The sequence below is a fragment of the Bacillus rossius genome, chromosome 2 (genome assembly GCF_032445375.1).
Source record: "Bacillus rossius redtenbacheri isolate Brsri chromosome 2, Brsri_v3, whole genome shotgun sequence".
Lineage (NCBI taxonomy): Eukaryota > Metazoa > Arthropoda > Insecta > Phasmatodea > Bacillidae > Bacillus > Bacillus rossius.
Window position 1 is genome coordinate 19,017,687 of NC_086331.1, and position 27,686 is coordinate 19,045,372.

At 35.1% G+C, this 27,686-nt stretch overlaps 1 protein-coding gene across 3 annotated transcripts in view; it reads right to left on the reverse strand.

Annotated features, from left to right (window-relative positions):
• Window positions 1-27,686, reverse strand: part of LOC134529147 (facilitated trehalose transporter Tret1-2 homolog) — a 263,849-nt gene that overhangs the window by 36,866 nt on the left and 199,297 nt on the right. For all 3 annotated transcript variants that reach the window (XM_063362919.1, XM_063362918.1, XM_063362917.1), the window contains exon 4: window positions 1,500-1,734. The gene's annotated coding sequence lies outside the window, so the exon portion shown is untranslated. The remainder of the gene's footprint in view (window positions 1-1,499; window positions 1,735-27,686) is intronic.

Genomic DNA, 27,686 nt, shown 5'->3' on the forward strand with positions numbered 1-27,686 from the left:
CATTTTCATGTGGAATACTAGTACGTGTTCAGGGAAAAGAGTGGATGGATGAAAAGTTAATGTTGGACTGGGTAAAATGTGTGTGGAACAATCGTCCGGGAGCGTTATTGAAACGGCCATCTATGCTTGTGTTGGACAGTTTCTGAGGTCATCTTGTGGAACCAGTGAAAAAAATTATCACAGAAGGCAAAACAGATCTTGTCATAATTCCAGGTGGCCTGACGTCTGTTTTACAACCACTTGACGTGTGCTTGAATAAGCCTTTCAAAGACAATTTGATCCGTTACTACGCAGATTGGATGTCGACTGGCGAACATGCCCAAACACCTACAGGAAGATTGAATCTGCCATCGTTGGAAAAAGTTTACCAGTGGATTCTGGCAAGCTGGAACGAGATATCTTTCGAACTTGTCATGAAAAGTTTCAGGAAAACGGGTATCTCAAACGCCATTGACGGAAGTGAAGATTATGATACCTGGCATAGTGACGGCGATGGTGACGGCGACAATTCTGACAACAACCTCGGCGGAAGCAATGGTTCAAGTACGGAAATAAGCGATGCAGAGTAATTCTGGTGAGTTAAATTATTTAATTTACGGGTACGGTGTTTTACTTTAAACTACTTATTGCTTGATTGTAAAATTTTTCTCTCTTGCAGGTTACAATGGAAAAAGACTAGTATATAACAGATGCATTGCCAAAGATTTTATTGTTTAATAGATTAAGTAAATCATTTTAATTGTTTAGCGTGCGTTTGTGAATAATCTAATTTTTAATTAAATTTACTTGATTTGCAATGTATTTTGTTGTTATGAAAAACCTAACCTCCAAAAATAAATCCCAAAAAAAAATTTTCTCTCATAAAAGTTGCACCCCTACTTTTCAAACCTTACTTTGGCATTAAATGTGCTACGATTATGCGATAAAACATGTCGAGCATTGTGAACTTGACAGTCGAGTCAAGATTCGCTCGACTCTGCTCCTGTTCGAGTCTCGGCCCATCTGTAATTTTTGTGTTTCTACATGCATTTTGATGCTTATAAATAGAGCATTATACATTTTAATACTCTATGTTTTATAACAAATAAGACAAACTTTTGCAACTACATAAGCTCTACTCAATATCTGCAGATGTGTCCATCACTAATTGTAACAATTACATATTAAGGCTCACATTGTTTTATAAAACATTTGAATGTGTCCAGAAGTTTAGTTATGATTTAAATGCAGTAACTCTTACTTCACAATATTTATTTAAGGTGGTTAAGGTCAAATCCTTAATTTGCATGTCAAATGCGCTGTGGCGAATACACACATTGTAATTACAGCGATTATTTCTCACAACCATAATGCGTATTACAAATGCTGTATCTAGTTACTTCCATATCAAAGAGATCTATTTTTTTTTGTTTTTTAAATAAAATGTACAAATTTATTTTACAGCCTTCTTATCGAAAAGCTGAATACGTGTCACATGCTATGATAACTGTATGACTTACGTCTTGGGTGCGTGCTTTAAGCTTCCTCTCTATGAGGTTCTGCAGGGCTTCCGATCTCACGCACAGGGAGTCCACCTTCTCAACCAGCTGCTGGTACGGGGACAGGGGCTGAGTCCCCATGAACACGTGCCCCAGCTTGGAGTCGATCTTTGCATCCAGGCGAGCATTCCTTATCAGATTGACAATCCAGCACTCTGCCTCTTCAGGGTTCATGTTCAGGTTTTCCGCAAGCATTCTGCAACAACGCGCACCTTGATTGACAGTGTAACAAGTAAGTTGTGTTACTACAGCCCTCCTGTAAAACCACAACTGACAGAAGTGACTGATATTAGTTTACTGTGTCAAATTTAACTTATACATTCAAAAGATAATAAATATGAAAGGTTATGAATGAATGGTCGTATGTGGGTGATTACATATAACAAATATTACTTGAATGAACACACCATTGACAGAGGTATGAAGAAAACTAAAACAAACAGCAAAATGAAATATTGGGTTTTTAAACAAAATACACATTTAATATTTTTTTGTGAGGCAAGGATAATTTATTATTACAACTTAATATTGGATTTAATAAAGCAACTGTGTCAAAATCTAGGTAAAAAAATATTAAAGTACTAATATTTTGATGAAACTGCTCTTTGTGCAACCAAGACTTGGTAATAAATTAGTAATAGCAGCTATGTAAATCTTTGTGATGGATAATTATTCCAATGAAATCACCAAAAATGTTTATCAGTAAGTTGACACAGATTCCCTTCAACATTCACAGTAGTTCAGGCGTCTAGAATATACAAACTGGCAGGAAGGTGAAGTTAAATGAAAGAATCTGTACGTGGACCAACGTTGTCATGAATGCAGCAAAACGAAAAGACAGGGCAGGCTCAATTTCTGAGTCTTAAAAACCAGATAAAGACATACTGACTGACTCAGAAGTTCACATAGTAGCTAATCGCAGAAATCCTGACTGCACTACGGTTATATCTGAGTAACTAATGTAGTGGTAGATGTGTTTTCTTGATCCTGTAAGGGATACCAAAGGACTCAAAGACCGCCCACGCACAGAAGTTAACTTCATCGATGCCCGCATGAGAAAGCTTAATTATTGTACAATTCTATGTTTGAAATGGCTAATCAACCAATATGGATGATGATGATGAAAAATTTTAATGACGCAAAATGAAGCAAAAGAACATCATACAAGAAATAATTTTGGCAAATGAAGACAATTTCATTCAAAACAACATTGCACATATCTTGAATATAAGACTATTTTGCTGGGTTGCTTACATGGTATCACAACACACATGCTATATAGACTGCAGATTTTCATGTAATAGATGAATAAATTATGACAATGATACTTAACATCTGGTAAATGTGTCTCAATATTCAAAATACTTTTTGTTTTTAATTTTATTGTTTCTCCTCTAATCTTATAAACCTGCAAATTATAAATTTTTTGTGTTTCTTAGTACTATTCTTGATGGTGCAATTTTCCCTCTTCTATACACTTTAACGAAAATATCATTTATTCTGGGTGTTTTAAAAAATTTTAAATTTTATTTTTAAATATATATTAGTTAAAATAATTACTTATGAAAAGATACTATTAAAAGTTTTAATAAGTTTAAAAAATGTGCTTTAAGTGATTATGGAATGAGGAAGTATGATTTAATAAATTTTTTTGGACATATGCCATTGCAGTTTTACATTGTTTGTCATGGAACATGTTTCCCATGACAATCAGTGCACAACTACAAAGGCATATGCAGGGTGTCTACCAGATCTAGTAAATGAAATTCCCTGATTTTTCCAGGTTTTCCAGATCTAAAAACTGAATTTTTCCAGGTTTTCTGTAACACAATTACGACATTCCACAAAACTGAAAAAACTGCATAACAGTACATTGACATGTTTCAAAATATTTCAACTCACTTAAATTATAAAAAAAAAAAATACCTTCTTCCAGACGTGGCCAAAGTGACTCAATTGATGGCAAATAAAACATGCTGCTACAAATATTTCACACACTTACTTTTGCAAAAACATAAGTAAAAGGAAGCTCCCATCAATTTCGCAGTGACTCAACTTTTGCATCTATTGCACTTGCTTCAGAACGAGCCAAATCCAACACTCGAGCCTTCTTCAACTGCAATGCCTTGATCTCCTCTTCAACTCTTCTTTTTCTGCCTTCTTCTTGTCTGTAGCTTCCTTTTCTTTTTGTTTTGTTTGCAAAGTTTTCAGTCAGCAGATTAGAATTCACTGAAAATCCTCTTTCCAATGATGCATTTCCATTGGAAAGTACCAACATCATACTCACAAACTTTAGAAGGCCTGTTTTGGCAGCTACTGTATGGGCCTTAAGGATGAGCATCCACAATTGATCAAAGCGCCAGTCTTCTCGAGAAAAAGACGAGAACAGTGCTTCAGAATCTTGCGAGGAACATACCAACTGATATGATCACTCAATGTTATCAGCTTCTTGTCCTTATAGCCACTTGTTTTGAAGACAACATTCTAAACTGTAATTCACACGCTGTTTCCTCACACCCAAATTTAAAGCCACAGACGGACATAAGCAGGAAATTCCCTTGGTAAGTTTGTACTTCAGGGGACTTTTGTCTTGAGTTTTTTTACCATAACCTTTAGACAAGTCCTAACATCATTTTTCAGTAACAGGACAGACTTGAATGGTACTTTCTCTTTCTTGATGGCATGGCATACTGCATAACCCAACTTGATATTGTTAGCAGTCAATAGATTTTCCTGGCTATCTACATCTAATTGAGATTCATTGCGTTTCTCCCTAAAGCTCTTCAGTACCTCTGGTTTCAAAAACTTTCCTGCCAAAGTTAATAAAATGTCTACCAGTGAATCATAGAGAAAAGGTGCCATGGGTGCTTCACTTTGGAACATTGTGAGAAACAATTCCAGCTCTGATGCCAGAGTAGAAGAATGTCAACTTTACTTCTAGAAGATTATCTTCAAGAGCACTTTCCACTACACTGAAAGACACAGATGAAATAGAAACTTCACTAACAAATTTCATTAGGTGGGGTAAAGTTTTCATGGCACGCTCAGCAACTGCAGTATTCCATCTGATTGCACATTCTTGGAAAAAAGCTCTGATCCAGTTATTCTAATGTAATCTGCCCTCCTTGCAGGTACATGCATAAACAAATAGTAACTGTGCCTGAAAAAACTAACAACATCCAATTGTATAGCAGAAATTCCAGTTTTGAAAGCACCATGGACCGTATGAAGTCCACAGCTACCAATTTCTAGCAACGATGGTGAATCTTCACCAAAAGTGTCTGTGATATGTATTTTCAAAGCTAACAAAAATGCCCAGTTTACGTTGAGGGCATCCATAGATACTTAAAATTAAATGCACCTGTCGGTATAATCCGAACGTGGGAAGCACATGCTGATCCGAACGTGGGAAGCACATGCTGCAGCACGTCACGTCAGCAGGATAACAGACCAGCTTGAACCAGTTTGTATCACGTGATTTAACGCCACTTCCGAATTTGATGGTAAATAAAAGAAAATGGATGAGGGAACTGTTCGTTATTTTCCATCCAAAAATAAAATAATGGGACGCGATACACTTGATGCTATGTCAATGCAAGTAGATCAATAAACAAAAAACGTATTGACAACTACAACCTACCAAACAAAAATTCCCTGATTTTTAACAAAATTCCCTGATTTTTCCCTGATTATTCCCTGATTACAATATTCCCTGATTTTTCCAGGTTTTCCAGGGTCAGTAGACACCCTGAGAATAATTTCAGATTAAGATGTTTCAGCTTTTTCATTTTCTGGCAATACATTAAGTTCTCTTTTTACTGCTGATAACTTTTCAATGTTAGTTTTTGGATAGTTCTTTTCAGCTAAACACTTTTTCTTAATAGGTGTCTCACCCAATATTTGCAGAGAGTTGTTCAAACTGTCTACAACAACATCAGTTTTAACGTGCTCTGTTGAGTCTTGAGAACTGTGAGAGCTCTGTGATTCTCAATCTAAATCTGATTCTGGTTAAGGCCTAGTTACAATTTTTGATATTTTTTTCCTGCATGTGTCAAACTTTTTGGGTCAGCACTAAAGAAGGTAATTTGTGTATTATACTCATTAACATTTCGTAGGTTCTTGTGATTGTTATGACATTTCTCATTGAATGGATTACAGCATAATGCATAAATTTTCGGCATTGTGCATAATATACTATAATACAGTGATTTATAGTAGTTTTATGAACTGAATCAGAAAATAAACTTACAAACACAAAACATAAAGTTAGTAGTTTGCAGCATAGATCTAGGCTTATAACTAATACTCACTGTCCAAAGTACTGATTGGAGGCCTCCAAATTGCTACATACAGCAAAATTATGATCACATTTGAACTCAAACATATTTATTTTAAACAAAAAGTCACACTTTGGGTTGTAAAAATCACTAATAAAACTTGCTGAAGAATCTTAAACAATTTAACCATTTGCCCCTTCAAACAACAAACTAAGTAACTTTTACAAGAGGTTATGTCAAGAATTAGAGGGAAAACTTGAGAATTAGAGGGAAACAAAGAAACCTTGACAATCTCAGCTGATTTGCACATTACTCTGTAGCCATAAACAACCTTTAATCTTATTTAACCTAGAACCCCAGGGAGAATAGAATAAGAAGAAAATTAACAGTGAATTCCTACGGTAAAAATTGCGACCCTCTAATACGATAATACAATTTATACAGTCCCATTGGCATCCCATTACGAAACTTTCCGCATTCATAGTTAGTAAGTTGTTCTTTAACATATGTATTTTTTCAGAATTTTGAAAGTATAGTTTTATAAAACTAGTACAGTCGAACCTGGATAAGCGAGAGTTCAAGGAACTGCGATTTTTTTTTTTTTCGCTTATGGAGGTTTCTCACTAACCCGAGTTTCTAGTTAATAGAGGTACAGGAGTGGCCTATCTCATTTATAGAGGTTTATAACAAATACATCAAATATGTAGTGATAGACATACAGGGTTTGTCCGGAAAGTAATAGGACTGATTTTCTTACGCCGCGACTGTACTTCGGAGTGTGCGCACACCGACTGGATTCGGTAGAGGGGGTTCCTAGCTAACGAACGAGCAGCTGGTCAGTTGTCTCCGAGCAGCTGGAGAGTCAGGACAGGCTTTTTAACGCGACGTGTTTCTGTGAGTGGTGCAAGCCGAAAATGCAGCGTTCGTTACAGAGGTACGCGATTAAATTCTGTGTGACACTCGGTAAATCTGCGACAGAGACGTTTGATATGATCAAGCAGGCTTACCCAGATGATGCTTTAGCATGAAGTGGTGTGTTTCGGTGGCACAAGGCCTTTTCGGAGGGCCGGGAAGAGGTCGCCGATGAAGACCGTGCTGGAAGACCTTCGACTTCGACAAACCCCGACATTGTGACTCGTGTGCGCAAAGTTTTGAACTCCGACCGTCGACTGAGTATTTGTTTAATTGCCCAGATGTTAAATTTACCAAAATCTGTGGTTCATGACATTGTGATGGAGCATTTGAACATGCGTAAGGTGTGCGCGAAGATGGTCCCAAAAGTGCTCACTGACGACCATAAATTGCGGCGAGTGGAAGTGTGCCAAGAAAATTTGAACATGTGTGAAAGTGACCCCCAATTTTTGAATAACGTAAACACAGGTGACGAATCATGGATCTTTCAGTATGATCCCGAAACAAAGAGACAATCTTCCGAGTGGCACACGCCGGCGTCTCCTCGCCCAAAAAAGGGAAGAATGAGCAAATCCAAAATGAAAACGATGCTCATTGTCTTTTTTGACATCAAAGGCATCGTCCACCATGAATTTGTTCCTCCTGGACAAACCGTCAACGCCAAGTTTTACGTGGAAGTGCTCAAGAGACTCAAACAAAGGGTCAATCAGGTCCGACAAGACATCGCAGCCGGCTGGAAGTTGCACCACGACAACGCCCCGGCTCACACCGCCTTTCTTGTGAACAGCTACCTGACCAAGGCCGGCATCCCAACGCTTCCGCAGCTGGTCTACAGCCCAGATGTGGCCCCCCCCCCCTCCCCCGGACTTCTTTTTGTTTCCTGGCTTGTAAAGGCCGATGAATGGCGAGCATTTTGAGATGACAGAGGGGATCCAAGCAGCTTGCACCACGGCTCTCAAGGCTATTCCGGAGAATGCCTTCCGTGACGCCTTCAATGCTTGGAAATCGCGGTGGCAGCGCTGCATCGACGCAGAAGGAGCCTACTTTGAAAGTTTTTAAAGAATTGTAACGATTGGCTCAATAAATTTTTTAAATCGACTCAGTCCTATTACTTTCCGAACAAATCCTGTATATATGTATTGCATAGGTATTACATATTCATTAAAATGTGTCGTAGATGCTTGCAAAAAAAATCTTACACTAATGTTTACTCACAGAAATCCGTTAATTTCTTCTGCATTTCTGATTTTAAATTTTGTATATGTTTTTCTAGTTCATAAATTTTATCAAATACCGTCGAGTATTCAAAAAACGTGTGGACCGTCTCCAGTGCATTTAAAGTGTCTTGCTTCTTTGGAATGTTCTCTACTTCTATATTCAAAATCTGTGATCGGTTGGCTTCATCTTCACTGTCGTTTCTGTCAGCACACGTGCTCACACAATTCTGAACGATATCGCCCCATCAGTGTATTCTCCGGCGGTAGCCACGCCGTCGTCAATCTGTATACTAAGTTACACCAGTATAAAAAAAAAATTCAAAACTCATAAAAAATAGTAATACAGCATTTCTTTAAAAATTATGTTATTGAGTAACATATGTTAATGTAGACAAAACCAAATATTATATTAACCTCGAATGATGAAATTTTTATTGTTAATGTTACAATGAGAAGCCTGGAGTTGAACTGCATCACTAGCCAGCAACACAAGACCACAGATAACCATTTTTATGGTTCTCGCAGGAAGAGTACTGTACAATATATTAATGCGTCTCTGTATGTGATTCTCTGTATGTGATTTTAAGAGCCACAATTATTTCACAGATTCAAAAATTCTTTTATATAATTAGGCTGTTTAGAATGATCATTGGTCAATAACAAAGGACTCATCCTTAGTAGGATTGCATGTAGTTAGATAACCAAATATTCTCCTTTTAACTGGCCGAGTGTCGTCAATGCCGTATACAGAGCTCTGCAGTCCAATCATTAATATCAAACAGATGTCTACATGCTTCAAGTCTAGTTTGCAACCTTATGAATCCACGAAATAGTCGTGTATACTGTAATTTGTTTGTAAAGGGAACGTAGTTATTACTGTAAATAACAGTTAATTTTAATTTTGTAGAGCAGTGAAGTGCGTTATTCATGTTGGTTTTTGTTGTGTTTGACACATAGCTCGGTTGATGTCGTTTCATAATCATCACTAGGCTGTGTGTCTTTCACTACAGAAATCAAACTCAATTATCTACAAATTGAATCTGACTGGTAGGTATTTCATTAAAACCACGTGTACAACGACCATCCCTGCAATATAACAAACTGTGCAGTAATGTAATTCAGATTTCGAAGTTGTGGTTAAAGAATTTTGCCCCAAATTGCACTAGTATTAAAACAAACAGAAAAATAATTCAAAATGTTTATAAAAAAGCAAAACATTGATTAACAGTTTTTTTTAAATTATTTTGGTAGAGTAAACACAATAACCCTGGTTGATGTCATGTCAAAAGCATCACGTCTGTGTGTCTTTCACTAATGAAGTCAATTGTTTGGGATTGCTATATTAAGTATTTGATCTTACCCACTTTGTCACTAAAAAATAATGTTCGCAGTAATGATGGTTTGTATTCTTACCGAGAATGTATGCTTATTGTTTGCCCAGTATCTCTAATATTAAAATTTGTAAAAAATCCTAAAATAGCTTTTTATTAGTAACTGTGCACATTTGTAAGCATATTAAATCAAAATAATGGCCAATTATTAATTATTCTATTATCATTTCAATAGTTAAAATAATTATGCTAAAATGAAACATCAATTAAAAAATAAAATTTTGCGCCAATTTTCGTAAGAAATACTCAGTATTAGCTCGAAAAAGTATATTTGCCATTGGCTATACAGAGGTACAATATCTTTCTTGTTTTATTATTTCTTGGTCAATGGTTTCCAAAGGAATTTTTTGTAAAAAAATATAAAATGGTTTTCTGTTTAGTGAGTTGGCGCGAGCATAGGCCCAACGACACTTTCTACTTAGGGCGCATGGAAGCTTAGAGAGTCGTTGGTGTCTTCAAAAACTCCGGTTCCACCATCGCTCTGTTCTCAACAGCAATGAGACCGTTCCCAATCCAGTTGTCTCTCCAGGATCTCCAACAGGCACAATTTCTCCTATTTAAATAAACTCCTAATTTACTCAGTGCACATTGCTGTTATTTATCACATCTGGCACACTCGGTACAATTGGTCTGCGACTGCTCGAAATGACTGCTGGCATACACCCTAACCGAGCCACGTGGTCGCGCCAAGAACAAAGCGGTCGAAGGAGCAGCAGCAGCAAGTCAGCTCTCTCCGGCGGGCGGAAGGCTACCGGGTGGAGGCGAGTGCTGATAGGCTCCAAGCTAGTGTCGCGCCAGTTACAAGGCATGTTCAAGACAAAGCACTGGTAGTAAATAAAATATTACGAAACTAAACATTTTCTCTTGGTCGGGCGGTTCGTCATGGCGATGATGATAAGCTCTGTGAAACAGTCAGAAATGACTGCCTGGGGTTGCTTCATTAAGCAATTGATCTGAGGGATCTGAGCCATGCATTTTTCTTTATAAATCAGAAAAGCATTATGAAATGCATTTGGGAAATTTCTTTTAAAATCTTCATGAGAAGTTGTAATTTCCAGTTTTTCACTAATTACTTCACTAGTAGAAAATTCCTGCTGGGTTTCCATTTGTTGGGTCTCCATTTTCCAATAAAATAAAACGTTTTTATGACCAAACACTGCAGACTTGTGGGGAGATGCTGTTTACAACTGAAGAGACTATTTGAAACTCTATGGAATTTAGTTATAGAAATGGATGCCGATAGGGGATATGAAACAGCTGCTAGAGCCATGTGCAGTCATAATCAAATCAAATGGTAGTTTTGAAGAAAAACAAATTGTAGAGTTAGCTTTTGCAAAAAAATTTTTTTTTTTGTGGTTTGGAATCCGAAATTCAATTTTGCCGCACTGTACAGGAGATGCATCATACTCAAAATTAAAAAAAAAATTGTAAAAATTAGGCTCATTTGGAAATTTATTGCATAAAACTACATGTATATGGAAAAAATATAATTAGTTTTCTCACCAGGATTTTATGGCAACCATTCACAAAAATTTTTAATGTTTTTATTCTCTCGTCTAATTCGGAAATCTCTACTATGAGCATGCTACTCCGATGTTTTTGAAACTAACAGTAGGGAAAATTTCCAAAGAATCCCAAACTTGTTGTGCAGCCATTTTTAGGGTCCATCTTGACATATTACTATCACTGACTCCACGGTGTTGTGTCAGTTCCCCATCTGTTTTCATTTGCCTAATTAAAAATTGTTCAATGGACAAGGCACTCCATGTGTCACTCCATAACTTCTCACTTTGCAGTATCGTGAAGCCCCCTTGCGAGGTGAAATCTGCAAACTCTTCTGGTGTCAAATTGTTTTCCAACTACCCCATATCCTTGAAGTACAAGTAAGGACACTTAGCATATAACTAATGCCCACTTGTATGAAAATATTGGATCATGTTGTTTATGGTTTCCAGGTAGAGGTTCCACTTACCCATTGTTTAGATTGGATGAACCTTATCATCAACATGACTAGTTCCAAATATTGTAACTAATGTTTGGCTGTAGGTCCAATCTGTGTCAATCCTTGCACCTAAACTTCAAAATTAAGTTGCAGTTCAATAATGCATTCTAGTTTGTTTACTATTAGTAGGGGCAGGCATTTTTCGCAAATAAATCTGACCACCTATTAGACTGCAATAAAGTATACCCGTACCAGGGGTTTCTTCCTTGTGATTGGCGGCCGTCTGCAAGATAAGTCAATGCCTTGTTTGACTGGGCCTTTTTGCTTCTGCACTGACTCACGGTGATTGGTTTTGTAAAAATCTACATTGACCTGAAAGAAACTCACCCAATTTAAGAAACACAGATGATGCTACAGTGTTTTAACTTTCAGCTAGTCTCGGAATCTTTTCACGAAATTTTCATGCCCTTAACTATGAGAAGTTCTGAGAGGTCTCCACCGTAAATTATATCTTCTATGTCAGTCTTCATTGAGGGGGAAATACCTATGGATGCTATGACCAGTTTAGCTAAAACTGTGTGAGCTATTGTGTGAGATCTGATGGCACTCATGTAGGCATTCATCATGATTTTTTCAGTGCTATTCATAGCATTATCTATGTAAAACAGTTTTGTGAGACCACTGGCAATCATTATGAACCCGATTTCCCCAATGAACAACACAAGCAAATGGAAACCATCAAGCCACATTATTTAGTTGGACAATTCAGTCTGACCTACAATTATCTGCAATTATCTCTCGGGCTTTGACGTACAGTGGTTGGTCGAATGTAATGAAAGTAGGTAGGTATCTGACCTAATGACTTAGTCTTCTCTGCTTCATTCAATAATGCTGTAGATATAGTATTATAAATGCTGGGAGCAGTGTTGATGAATAGTTGGCAGGTGATGCGTATAGTTTCAAACGTAACTTCCTCCATAAAACGCTTCCCTCCATCAATATTTAAAAAACTCAATATGCTTGCAGTAGAGCCACACCAAGTGAGGCACTAAAGGCATTACAATCGTAATTTGTAGTAACAGTGCACTGATATCCTTCCTCTTGTTTGCTGCAGATCCAACACTGTTTGTATGTTCGAATGATTTAAATACAACAGCTCCAACCCTTGCTACCTCATCGGCTGTTGTGGTTATTGTAGATGAACGATGCGTTGACCAAGGACCACTGCAGATTTTGGTGTTACACATATTATGCTACCCAATGTGCACCTGCACATTAAAATTGAGGTTAATGTACACTCTCTGAGAAAAAGTCTTCTTATTAGGTTCCATTGCGGCATATATTATTAATAATATCTCAAAATATGTTGTTTCCATGTATGACGAACAAAATCTCAAGAATGATAGAACATCGACCAACCTGTAAGAGCCATATTTTTTTTGTATAAAAATCCCACCAGACAATCGTGTAGGGGTGTTACAAAAAACTATGACCTCACCACGCTAAACAAACTAATTTAAATAGCTGTGGGCTTCTATATCCACTTTTCAGTATCACTACGGTTTACAATTTAGCAAGACAGTATTGTAAACACTCTAAGAGTCTTACGAATAAGGTCATGAATAAGGTCTGCCACTCCTTCCAGAAATTTATCTAGTTACGGGTATTGAGAGCTGTAAATTTGGCCCAGAATATCCTCTAAAGTAACGGTAGCTGCTGTTCTAACAATACAAAGTCTTTCTTCTCTTTCGTTTGAACTCTACTGCTGATACCATGAATTTGTGATAATCTTGTAACCTGTATTCTTAAAATACACGACAAAAGAGGTATTTGGCAAAAGATGGATATTGTTTCATACAAATAATTTTATACATTATAAACGAGAGTGATTTAAGAAAACCCAAAATTAAATTTATTAGGTAAGCAAACACATTATTTATGTGATAGAAGGTATTTATATGATACTGGCTGCCATTTGAGTGAACAGGAGAGGCACGGATCATCTGCAGAGGACAGCATCTTGTTAGTGGTTGATGCTGGGGTACAGCTGTGTTGAGCAGATGTATTTGCTGGTTATATCGAATGCCAACTTTTTGAAAATTTTATGGGTTAGAATATGTCTTCTTTGGTCTTGAAATAGCAAGATACGATGGAATCGAAAGACTGAAGTGGACTTCGCGAATTTTCGCAGTTGCACGATAGGGAAAGAGAGTTGTTTCGAACCTCCTATTCTTGGTCTGTGAGTAGTATATAAATGAGTGAACTGTCCCTGGTTTAAGTTTGAGGTGCTGTGGTTTTACTGAAATATCTCGCTCATTATGATGGCCAATCGGCAATGTTTGGCCATATCCGGCAGCTGTATATTTGGCTATCAGGCCTCAAGTTTGGCCGGATATATGGTAACCGGTATCCGGCAAACAGGTATCCATTTCATCACTAGCCCTAACCATACCAATCAAAAATAGGTATAAAAATGAAGTTTTCTGCGGTTATGTCTAACCAACTAATCAATGCAAGTAAAAATGAGTTTTATGACTGCAATTTGTGGTGTCGGTTGCACACTTGCGTTGATGTAGATCTGAAAACATCACGCTGGTGTGCGACTAACACTACTTACTGCAAGACCACCCGTGAGCTGATCAATACGATTGAATAGGAATATAATGTTGGTTGTTTACTATGGCTTGCTTATAAAATTTAATAACAACTATTTTTTTTAAATCAAATAAATTTATTCATTTCATAATTTTAACTGCAGCATTAAAAAATGAAAATTGTTTCATACAAATAATTTTACATTATAAACAAGAGTGATTAAAGAAAACCCTAAATTAAATTCTTTTAGATAAGGCCAACATATTATTTATGTGATAGTAGGTATTTATATGATACTGGCTGCCATTTGAGTGAACAAGAGAGGCACGGATCATCTGCAGTGGACGGCATCTTGTTAGTGGTTGATGCTGTGGTCAAGCTGTGATAATCAGATGTATTTGGTGGTAATCGTGCGCTAACTTGTTAAAAATTTTATGGGTGGGCTTATGTATTCTTTGGCCTTGAATTAGCGAGATACGATGGAATCGGAAGACTGAAGTGGACTTTGAGAATTTTCAAAGCTGTAGTAGTCTGCGGTTTACCTGCACATGCACGAAAGAGAGTAGTGGCAAACCCCGCACTCTCAGTCTGTGAGTAGTATATAAATGTATGTACTGAACCTCGTTTATGTTGAGGTACCGAGGTTCTGACCTAAATATTGTTTTTTGAACTTAGACAAAAAAAAATTTTTAATACTTAATTATATTTATTAGTTACTACCAGTTAAATAGTAATTTTTAAAATTGTGGGTTTTGGTAGTAGAAATAGATATAAGAAGGCGGTGTGAACCATGTTTCAGGATTCTAGTGAATCGAGTGGTTTCTACTAAAAATATTTGCTAAATGTCTAGTGCAATCATTTCTGCTATTAAATAATGGTACTTCTTGGCTTTTGCATCATTTAAGTCCCATTGCAGTTTCTTTAAGAACGATTCTCTCATAGAAAATAGACCTTTCACTGATACTGAAAACAAACTTGTTCCCTGGACTACTACTAAAGACATAGTAGTAGGCACGAAAGCAGTTGGATTTTTTACAGTGCACAGAATTTATATATGTTTTTTAGTATAATTTTTCATGACAAAAGTACTAGGGAAATATAATACATCAAAAAAACTCTGCTAGAAATGTGCATTACAAAAAGTCATTAATAATCATAAACTCGTAAATAATTTTTGTTGTGATTGTATTGTGTGGGTGAGTCAGAAGTGTATTCAAAACATATGTTATATATAACAACAAATAAAATTTATACCAATAAATTAAAGAAAAGATTCTTGCATATGTGTTATTATGTCGGTAATAGCAATGTGGTAATTTGAAAATATAATAAATTTGTTCTGTTTGTTACATACCTTCTCTTTTTTTCTCAATGCAACAAGGAATTTTATCACTGCATAACAAGCAAATAGAAAAGATTTAATGGACACTGCTTATATTAACAATTTCCGATTAAGAAGAATTTTCCTTTGCAGATATAATTTTTTGTCCCTATATCTATTTAAAAATGTATTTTTAAAAAACTTTTATAATAAACTCAAAATACAATAACATGTTTATTTATAACCTAAATTGATTTTGTTTGAAATCAAATAAACAAGTCAAGAAAACACGTCCTAATTCCGCTCTTAATGAAAAGATTCAAAATCACCCGATTCCTACCGATTGATCGTGCATCACCTACGTAAGCTTGATTGTTACGAGGGCCGGTCTTCAATGTTTGGCCGCACATTTAGCAGCCGGATAATCGGCTATCAGTCTTCAAGTTTTGCCTGATATGTGGTAACCGGTATCCGGCCATACAGCTATCCGATTCATCACTAGCCCTTATCATTACGAACAAAAATAGGTTGTCAAAAGTTTAGACGATTGCTGGAAATTCCAATAAACTAATAGATGCAAGTAAAATTAGATTTTGCGACTGCAATTTGTGGTGTCATACTCACCCTGCGCCAGATATAGATCTGAAAACATCACACTTGTGTGAGTATTTCACTACTTACTGCAACATCACCTCTGTCTTACTCTATCAAATTTCGAAATAACAACAATTATTAAAATTGATCATATTTTTCTCTCCAGGATTTTAACTGCGGCATCAACATTAAGTAGTAATTTCCTATCAATAAATTTTACATCATAAATGAGACTGAAGAGAAAACCCAAAATGAGACAGTTTTAAGTTAGCCAACACATTATATAATATATAGTATTTATATAATACTGGCTGCTATTAGAGTGTACAAGTGAGGCACGGATCCCATGCAGTAGACAGCATCTAGCGAGTGTTTGATACTGAGGTCCAGCTGTAGTGAGTAGTTGTATTTGCTGGGTATATCAAATGCCAGCTTGTTGAACAATTGATGGGCACGGGTCGTGTCTTTTCGTTTGTCTTTTAAGTAGCAATACACGACATAATCGGAAGACTTAATTGGACTTTGCAACTGTTCGGAGGTATAGTAGTCTGCGCAACACAAGTGCAAAAGAAAGAAATAATTTGCGAGCCTCCTATTCTCGGTCTGTGAGTAGTATATACATGTACAAACGGTCCCTGGTTCATGTTTAAGGTACCGAGGTTCTGACCAAAATACTGTTTTTTTTAACTTGGACAATTTTTTTTTCAATACAACATTCGCTTTAAGTTGTTGTAACTAGTGTGATATTAATTTTTAGCATTGTGGGTTTTGGTAGTAGAAAAGATGCTAGAGGGTAAGGTGAAGCTTGTTCTAGGAGTCTGGTGAATCAAGTCCTTTCTACTATAAACAATGGCTGGTTGTCTAGTGCAATCATTTCTGCTATTAAATAATGTACGTCTTGGCTTTCGCGTCATTTACTTCCCAAAGCGATTACCTTTCTAACAATTATGTTACAGTAAATTGCCGTTTTACTATTACTGAAGACAAACTGGTTCCCGGTATGACTAAAGACATTGTAGTAGGCACAGTAGCTCCTGGATCTTTATTCACTGCACGAAATTCATCTGGATATTTTGTTTTTACATGATTTTTATTGAAAGAAGTACTAGACAAAATAGGATACATCAACTAAACTCTGCTAACAAAACAGCTTTATGAAAAGTAATAAAAAATCAATAACACGTAAATTATTTTGTTATTGTATTGTTTGGATGAGTCAGTGGTTTATTCAAAACCTATGTTTTCCATAAAAACAAATAAAATTTGAACCATCAACGTTTAGAAAAGATAAATGAGTTTTTTTTTTTAATTTTTTTTTTTTTCGGCAAAAGCCCTTTGGTAATTTAAAAAAATAATATGCTCATTCTGTTTGGTTCATATATCCTTTTTTTCTTCACTGCAACGAGCTATTTTAAATCTGCCAAACAAACAAACAAAAAGGAAAATTTTTATTGTAATCTGCTTAAATCAAAATTTTCCGTTAAAGATAATCATTGCTTTAAAGATTTAATTTTTCGTTCCTTAACCTATTTAGAAATAAATTTAATAAATATATTTAACATTGAACTCATACTACAATACTAGGTTCTTTATAACCACAAATGATTGTATTTGAAATCAAATCATTAAGACAACGAAAAACTTCTTAACTTCACTTATAAAAGTATAAGTTTCGAAAGCACCTGCGTCTGGCCGATCATTAGTGCGCCAGATACGTGAATTCATTCATTATAACGCGCCATTCGGCAAAGGTCAGACGAACATTTGGCTGCCGGATAATCCGCAATCAGGCTTAAGGTTTGGCTGGATATATGGTAACTGCTATCCGGATAAACAGTTATCTGTTTGATCGAGAGCCTTAACCATATCGATTAAAAATAGATTTCAAAACATTTAGTTGATCACTGTAACTTCAAACCAACTATTGGGAGCAAATGAATTTTGATTTTACTACTGCAATTTGTGGTGTATGTATCACATCCCGAGCTGATGTAGATCTAAAAACATCATTCTGGTGTGAGACATTCACTACGTACTGCAAAACCACCTGTGCACTGATGATTAGGATTAAATAAGAACATAATGTTGGCTATTTACGCTGGCTTGCTCTACCAAATTTCGAAATAACCATTATTTCAAAATGAACATATATTTTTGGAGATAGAGAGTTGTGGCGAACCTCCTAATCTCTGTGACTAATATATACATGTATGAACTGTCCCTGGTTTATGTTTGAGGTCCCGAGGTTTTACTGATCTATAATTTTTTGAACTTAAACAAAATTTTTTTTTTAATACAATATTTGCTCTAATTGTTTTTAACCAGTAGGTTATTAATTTTTAGCATGGTGAATTTTGGTAGTCGAAATAGATGCAAGAGGGTAGAACGAAGTTTCTTCTAATAGTCTGGTGAATAGAGTTGTTTCTACTATAAACAATGGATTTTTGTCTAGTGCATTCATTATTGCTATTATATAATGGTAATTCTTGGCTTTGGCGTAATTTACTTCCCAAAGCAATTACCTTTTGATCGATTCTGTTATAGTAAATTTGCCTTTTTACTATAAATTAAGACAAACCTGTTCCCGGGATAACTAAAGGCGTTGTAGTAGGCACGACAGAGGCTGGATCTTTGTTCAGTTCAATGAAATCAACTGGATGTTTTTTTAATTATATATCATGGCAGAAGTACTAGAAAATATAGGATACAGCAACAAAACTCCGCTACAAATGTACCTTACGAAAAGTGATTAAAAATCTGAAACTTGTTATAATTGTTATAATTTGTTTTGTCTGGGTGAATGAAAAGTACATTAAAAAAAATGTTTTATATAAAAACCAATAACATTCATACCAATAACATTGAGAAAAGTTCTTGAACTTTTATTGATATGTCAAAATCAGCCATGTGGTAATTTAAAAAACTAAAAAGCTCTGTTTGGTACATACCTTATTTTTTTCCTTCCCTGCAGTGAGGATGTTAACACAGCTTAACAAGCCATAACCAAAACTTTATTGGTCAATCCTTATATTAAAATTTTCCGATAAAGGTGATATTTTCTTTACTGATTTAATTTATTGTTCCTATATCTACTTAGAAATAATTAAAAAAAAATCTTTTATAATAAACTCAAACTACAATAGCAGGTTTTTTTATAACCTTAAATGATATTGTTTGCAATCTAATCAACAAGACAATGACACACTTCCTAACTTTGCACATGAACGTAAAGATTCAAATTCTCCCAATTACGCCCGATCGATCAAGTGATAACTGCGTCAGCTCGCTCGTTACGAGGGCCAATCGGCAATGTTTGGCCGGATATATAGGGTAACCGGTATCCAGCCAAAAATCTATCTGTTTCATCACTAGCCCTATCCATACCAATCAAAATTTGGTTTCCCAAAATTTATTTGATAGCTGTAATTCCTACCAACTATTAGATGGACATGTTTTTGGAATTTTCTACTGCAATTTGTGGTGTTTATTTCACTACGTGCAGATGTAAATCTGAAAACATCTCGCTCGTGTAAGACTTTCACTACTTACTGCAACATCACCTGTACACTGATGAATACAACTTAACAATATATTAATGATTGCTATTTAGTCTGGCTTCCTCTATAAAATTTCGAAAGAACAGCAATTAATTAAAATCAAACCAATTTTTTCTACGGAATTTTAACTGCACCAATAACAAATGGTAGTAATTTTTTATAGATAAATTTATTTATCATAAATTGTAGTGATTAAAAAAAACCAGAAAATTAGATAGTTTTAGGTTAGTGAACACATATTTAATACAATAGATGGTATTTGTATAATACAGGCTGCTATTTGAGTGTACAAGAGAGGCATGAATCAATTGCAGTGGACAGCATCCTGCCAGTGGTTGATGCTGAGGCAGTTGTATTTGCTGGGTGTATAGGATGCCAGCTTGTTGAACATTTGATGGACATAGTCTATATCTTAGTTGGTCTTGAAGTAGCAAGTTACGACGGAATCGGAAGGCTGAAGTGGATTTTGCAACTCTTCGGAGCTGTAGTAGTCTGCGCATCACCAACACGAGAGCGAAAGTGAGGAGTGGAGAAACTCCTTCTCTCAGTCTGTGAGTAGTATATACATGTATGAACTGTCCCTAGTTCATGTATGAGGTGCCTAGGTTCTGACCATAATTTTTTTTGAACTTGGAAATAATTTTTTCTATAAATTATTCACTTTAATTAGTTGTAATCAGTACAAAAGTTTTTAGTATTGTGGGTTTTGATAGCAGAAATATACGCAAGAGGGCTACTTTAGGCTTCAAGTAGAGGGGAAATTGTCTCGCAGGATAAGTACTTTCAGCCCTTTTATGGTTGAGTGATCGACTGAGTAAGGAATATTTTTGTTTTAATTGCTGTTAACAATTTAAAAGTATATTATTTCAATCATGTTGTATTCACCAATCAAACGAAACTGACAATAATGTCAATTTTCAAGTTGATCCGAGATACATGTCGTGTCATCACCATCCAATATGGTGTTCACTCATTGACTCGACCCTCACACCCCAATCTGTACACTGTGCCTGTCGCTCCATTTATTTCTTACTAGACTTTTGATATTTGTTAATGGCTTGGTTATATTCATTCAAATGTTCAGTCAAAATACTTTCAAATTGTTAAAAATGTATTATTCGATAGATCTTCAATCAATCATTTTATAAACCTATTTTAATTGCTAATACATTAGGTATATCTTGTTTAACTTATGTGCTTACATTTTTGTTATTTATATATTGATAGTGATTTGTTAATTGTGTTGGTATTTTAATGTACCAGCTGGGGCGAGTGCTGATAGGCTTCAAGCTAGCGTCGCACCAGTTACAAGACGTGTTCAAGACAAAGCACTGGTAGTAAATAAAATATTATGAAACTAAACATTTGCTCTTTCACGGGTGGTTCGTCATGGCGATGATGATAAGCTCAGTGAGGATGTCAGACATGACTAAATTTGATCTGAGGGATCTGAGACATGTCTTATTCTATATAAATTTAAAAAAATTATAATAAAATGCATTTTTGAAATTTCTTTTAAAATCTGATGTTTTTTTGTTTTCCATTTTCCAATAAAATAAAATGTTTTAATGACAAATCACTGAAGATATGTTGCGAGATGCTGTTCACAACTGTAGAGACTAATATAAACTTATGGGTAGTACGTTATAATAATGGCCGACTATATGGGATTTAAAGAGGCTGCTAGAGGCAAGTGCTATAGAAAAATAAAGCTTCCTCACCTGGCTTTTTATGGCACACATTGCAACATTTTTTTTTTCCTGCTTGATTGTCTCGTCTAATTTGAGAAACTCTGCTATAAACATGCTAGTCCGAAGTTGGGAAACTGACACTACAGAAAATTTCCAAAGCATCACAAACTACTTGTTGAGCAGCCAATCCTTATGTATATCTTGAAATATACTATCACTGACTCCATGGTGTCATGACAGTACCCCATATGTTTTCATTTGACTCATTCAAAATTGTTCAATGGACACGTCACTCCATGTGCCACTCCAAAACTTTTCACTTAGCCGAATCGTGGAAGCTTCAAACTTCTTCTGGTGGCAAATTGATTTCCAAATACCCCATATCCTTGAGATAGAAGTGCTTACCGTATAAGTAATGTACACTTGCATGGTAATATGGTATCTTGTTTATGGTTTCCAGATTGAGGTCCCACTTACCAATTTTTAAAATTGCATGAACCTCATCATCAATGTGTCTACTCCTAAATGTAACCTTAATTTGGTTATAGCTCCAATCTGTGTCAATCGTTGCACCTTAGCTGCAAAATGATGTTGTAGTTCATTAATGCATTCTCGTTTGTTCACTGTGAGAAGATCTGAGAGGTCTTATCCATAAATTATATCTTATTTGTCAGTCTGGTTTGAGGGGGAAATATTGCTGGATTCTATGACCAGTTAAGATAAATTATGTCAGCTATTATATGAGCTCTGACAGCCCTTGCGTAGGCTTGTCCCGTCAGGATTTCGTCAGTGCCATTCACAAAATAAATTATTTTTACACATTTTTGTTAGACCACTGCCAATTATTATGGACCCCACATCCTCATAAAATACATTAGCAAATGGAAACCTACAAGCCGTAACAATAATGAAAATATATATAATCCTGATGGCTAATGACAAGCGTTGAGGGCGGTAAAAATGAGTTCCTACGAAATAAAGAACAAGGAACAGTATTACTTAGAAGAAACCGTTATGATCATGTAATCACAAAACAAGTATGGGTGTTACAGAACAGAAACACAAGGCACAGAAAAAGGAGAATTTAAGTGACCCTAATTTTGGTGATGTCGCGATGGTGTTTATTTTATATGTTAAGTTTATTGAATATGATAATGTTACTGCCTAAGTGCAGGGAGCAAGAGTATGTGAATACATGCACATTGTATCCCTTCTACTTCTTTCCCTTCGACGTTACTTTGGTTTTCACCCAGACAGTCATTCCAATCTGCTTCATTCCATTTTCTCTATTTTGCTGTAAAATGTTTTAGTATTATACCAAGCAGGTGAAAAATTTTTTTTTTTTGTGAATTAAAAAAAAAACATTAATTACATAATTAGGGACATATTTTGGAAGAATTATATGCACGTAATCAGTTAATAATGCTTAAGAAAAACCAAAGGGAATATATTTTTTAAGTCGATTTGGGAAATTTAATGCTGATGACTTATTACGTAACCAAAAATATTTACTGTCCTCTGAAATTTTTGTAGACTAATAGTCAAGAAGAAATTTTTCATGTGAATATAGTTCCTCGGCCCTGGATACACCGCTCACCAACTTCTCCAAAAGGCATTGAAAACCAGCCTGGTTGATATAGATGCAGATTTTGATCTGTCGGTACACACTGCACACAATTCCGTGGATTTGCCTCTATGCAAATTCTACCTTCCTTTGGTTGCCAGGCCTGCAACCACCTTGCACGGTTTCATTTGGAGTGTTGTGTCAGTAAAATTGTTTATCTCAATTATTGGCAATTCACAAATAATCAAGTTATTTTTAAAATTATTTCCCTATAGTATTACACATTTTGAATTTTAAACATTTTAGAAAGATGACATGTTAACTGTAACCTCGTTACAGGTAAAAACATAAGTTGTTTTAAAACGTTTGTCATGCGCCAGGCTTATGCATGAGAAGCCGTATGTGACGACCGCCTTCTAGGATTTTAACGTCATGGCGGCCATCTTGGACAACCTTTACCTTGACCCTTGTCCTTGACCTTTAAAACTGGCCATTATGGGCCAAAATTTGCAGATATTCATTAGAACATGTCAATTTTTAAAAAAAATTTCCAACTGAAAATCTCAAATAATTTAAAAAATAAAAAAAAGTCTCCATTTTGAGGGGAAAATTCCCATTTTGAAGGAAAAATTTCCGTTTGATTCGTGAAAAATGCCAATGGCTTGAAAATTCCTAAAAGCAGTTTAAGATTCCTAAAAGCAAAACTCCCTAAGCTGCCTAGGTCATGACCTTGACAAATAGGAAGTATGGCCACAATTTTGAATTAAAACATAACTGTTGGAATTATCTTTATTTCAGCCATCTTGAAAATCCGTATTTTTTATACCAGAAAAAAAGGACTTTAACGTACATAAATAATATAATTAATTTAATATTATTTAAAGATACCAAAGCACTTTTCGTAAAGATCAAAATATGGGATTCTGGAAATGTTGCATGTTTTGTTATTCCTGCCATGTTGGATTTGTATGACCTCAGCTATGAAGTTTAGTAATGACAACATCTTGGATACTAAAATGTTGCAATTTTCATTATGACCACCATTTTGAAAATCACATTATTTATACTAGAATGCAAGGAAGATGTTAAAAATTTATAAAAAATAATTAAATGTAATAAAAAGAATCCGCCATCTTTGATTATTTAGTCACGGCCGTCCAATTGAATAACTGTTGCTATCATAACAATTAGGATAAATTAGACATTTATATAAATGTGAATCAATTAGATTTTAAAATAATTTTATTATTTAACATAAAATTTACATAATGGAATACTCGGTTCGAAGTGGGTGAGCGCAAAATAAATTAAATTATGACAGACTCTTCCTCCACAGAAGTTACCGACAGACTGACATCCTATCACTAATGTCAAGGCATATATATATTGGCAGTTATCATGATGTCACGGTATACATCTAGTTTTCGTCTGATGGCGTGCACTGCCACGAAGTTATAATAAAGTTTACCCCCTAGAGGGCAGTTCTCATGTTTAATTACATGGCTCTCACCATTTTGAAATTCGGACACCATCTTTTAAATTCGTTGTTATTTAGCTATAAATTCAAAAATATTTCTAAAATTCATTAAAAAATCTTCTGTTACAGTATTGATTCATTTGATCAGTTTCTGTCATATTTTCAAAACTTAATTGATTAATATATATTTAGTTCTATGTATGAAAAAAATCTGATATAATAAAATATGGTGAAATATCCTAAAGGAGGCTTAAATTCCTCTACCAGCCTCTAGTAAGTTGATGATGACATATTGACCACACTTCTTGAAAATTTGTAATAAATAATCAAGAAATTCGGGAAAAATTCCAAAATTTATCTGAACGATCACATTAAATTACTAATGTATTCGATCTATACATTTCCTCGGTTTGATCGTTGACGTTTATGCAAAATCAATTAAAATTAACATCTCATAAATTTAATATAAATGTGACAGGTTCGAAAAAAAAACTTATTTATTTACAAATACCATTTATATCAAAAGTTTTACTCTGCTACAGGAACGCTTCTGAAAAATAGATATCTAATAATCATTGAAACTTATATCGGATTAAACTCACTACTCCAATCATTTTACTGAAGACAGAGACCAGCCAGACCCTTTTGCTACATAGTATTTTTCTTCTTGACAATATTTCTCAATACTATGAGTCTAATCGTCGGAATTGTAAATGTAATTCACTGACTAAATGCAGTTTTCTTCACTTTGTCCTCAACGGGTATGGTTTGATATATAGGACAGTCCAACCACAAGCTATATCTTAAAGTTCGTACGTTACTTCTTTATCGGTGAGCTGAATTATGTTCTACTTGATATCATAAAGAATAGTACAAATGTCTTTGAACTCTCTAAATTAATTTAGATAACAGTCATATTTCAATGTTCTACGAAATGCAGATTTTGCCAAGATTAATCTGTTGGATTTACACGTTACTCTATCTGTAATTAATATCTCCTCAATTGTCAGAAAATCTGTATGATTCACAGTTGTTGGGGCTAAGGGTGGGAAGTGGCACCTGTAGAATTACATGCAAACATGATACTATAATAATATATTTGTGTTGTCAATAAAAATAAATGTTTAAATAGACATAATACCTTAATACTAGTTAATATAAAATTGGTTTGACCAAAATCAACGAATAAAAACAGCCCCGCTAATTGCGCGACTGTATCCAAATTGTTACTGTTTTTATGAATGGTGCTTGTTGTAATGTAATATCAAAACAAGTGGTGGACTGTGCAGTATGTAATTTAGATTTCAAAGTTGTGGTTGAAGTATTTTTTTTACAATTGCCCTATCATTAAAGAAACTGAAAATAATTGAAAACTTTAATAAAAATGAAAAACATAGAACTACAACATTTTTATAGCTATTTTTTTGGTGAGTTGTATGTATTAATTTACACAAATAAAAATATTATTATATTGTGAGTTGATTAAATTTTTACTGCATATGTTTGAATGAGTAGCCTGAAGTTATAACTAGATAATTAACTAACAGCACAAGACAACAGAATATCATAGTTATGGTTCTTGGAACGATAGTAGTGTGCAATGTGTTAACGTGTCACTTTATGCAATTTAAAGTGCCACAATTATTTCATTGATTCAAAACTTTTATTTATATAATTAGGATGTTTAGAATGTTCATTGGTTGATAACAATGGTCACATCCTTATGTGGATTACATCTAATTGGGTAACCAAATGTTCTCTGTTTATTTTTTGGCTGAGTGTCGTAATTAGTGGTATAGAGCGATGCAGACTAATCAATAATATCAAGCAGATGTGTATGTGCTTTGTGATTATTTTGCTATCCAATGAATCCAAGAAGTAATTGTATACACTTTAACTTGTCTGTAAATGAACATAAATTTTACTGTGAATTACAGGCAATTGTAAATATATATACCACTGAAGTGAGTATTCTGGTTTGCATATGTAATTTCAGAAACATAGCCTGGTAGATGTTATTTCAAAAGTATCACTAGACTGTGTGGCTTACACTACAGAAGTCAACTGCCTGGATTTGCTTTACTAAGCATTTTATCCCAGCACGTTTGTGACAACAAAATAGTGTTCGCAGTAATTGTGGATTTGGATTCTTACCCTAGATTTATTGCTTCTTTGGCACAGTACCTGTAATATTAAAATTATTTTTAAACCTTTCTCTGAATAGTTTTTGAGTATTAACTGCAAAAATTAGTAAGCATTATAATTCAAAAATTTCCTATTTATTGAATATTCTATTATCATTTCAATAGTTAGAAAACTATGCTTGAATGAAACATCAATTCAAATATAAAATTATACGCCAATTTTCGTAAGAAATACTCAGAATTATATAAAAAAAGTATTTTATATATGCAAAAATAACCTTTGCCATGGGCTGTACAAAGTTACAATATATTTTTGTTTGATTACAAGCTCTTTCTTGGCCACTGGTTTCCATAGGAATTTTTTGTAAAACTTTAGAAAATTGATTTTGTATAGTGAGTTGGCACGAGCATAGACCCAAGGAGACTTTCTACTTAGGGCGCATGGATGCTTATAGAGTGGTTGGGGTCTTCAAAAACTCCGGTTCCAGCATCGCTGTGTTCTCAACAGCAAAGATACCGTTCCCAATCCAGTTGGCTCTCCAGGATCTCCCACAGGCACAATCTTTCCCATTTAAATAACATCCTACCTTACTCGGCGCTTAGTGCTGTTAATTTATCACATCTGGCACACTCGGTACAATTGGTCTGCGACTGCTCGAAATGACTGCTGGCATGCACCCTAACCGAGCCACGTGGTCGCGCCAAGAACAAAGCGGTCGAAGGAGCAGCAGCAGCAAGTCAGCTCTCTCCGGCGGGCGGAAGGCTACCGGGTGGAGGCGAGTGCTGATAGGCTTCAAGCTAGCGTCGCGCCAGTTACAAGACATGTTCAAGACAAAGCACTGGTAGTAAATAAAAATTTACGATACTAAAATTTTGCTCTTGGTCGGGTGGTTCGCCATGGCGATGATGATAAGCCCTGTGAGGATGTCATGAATGACAAATAGAACTAGGGATCTGAGCCATGCTTTTTTTTTTATAAATCAAAAAAGGATTATAAAATATATTTGTGAAATTTAGTTTCAAATGTTCATGAGAAGTTGTAGTTTCCATTTTTTACTAATTACTTTACTAGTGGAAAATTCCTATTGGGTTTCCATTTTCCAATAAAATAAAAAGTTTCCATGACAAAATACTGCCGATAAGTGAGGAGATACTGTTCGCAATGGTAGAGACTATTAGAAACTGTACAGAAAGAAGTTATAGAAATTTTTGCCTATAGGGGATTTGAAACAGCTGCTAGAGCAGTGCACTCATTATCAAATCAAATGATAGTTTTGACAAGAAAAAACTCTTGAGTTATGTTTCTTAAAAGTTTTTTTATTTATATTTTTTTGTGGTCTGAATTCGAAATTGAATTTTGCTACACTTTTTTTTGGACATTTATTGCATAAAACAATTATATTGAAAAAATAAATAAATTTTCTCACCTGGTTTTTATGGCGATCATTCCCAAAAAATTTTCATCT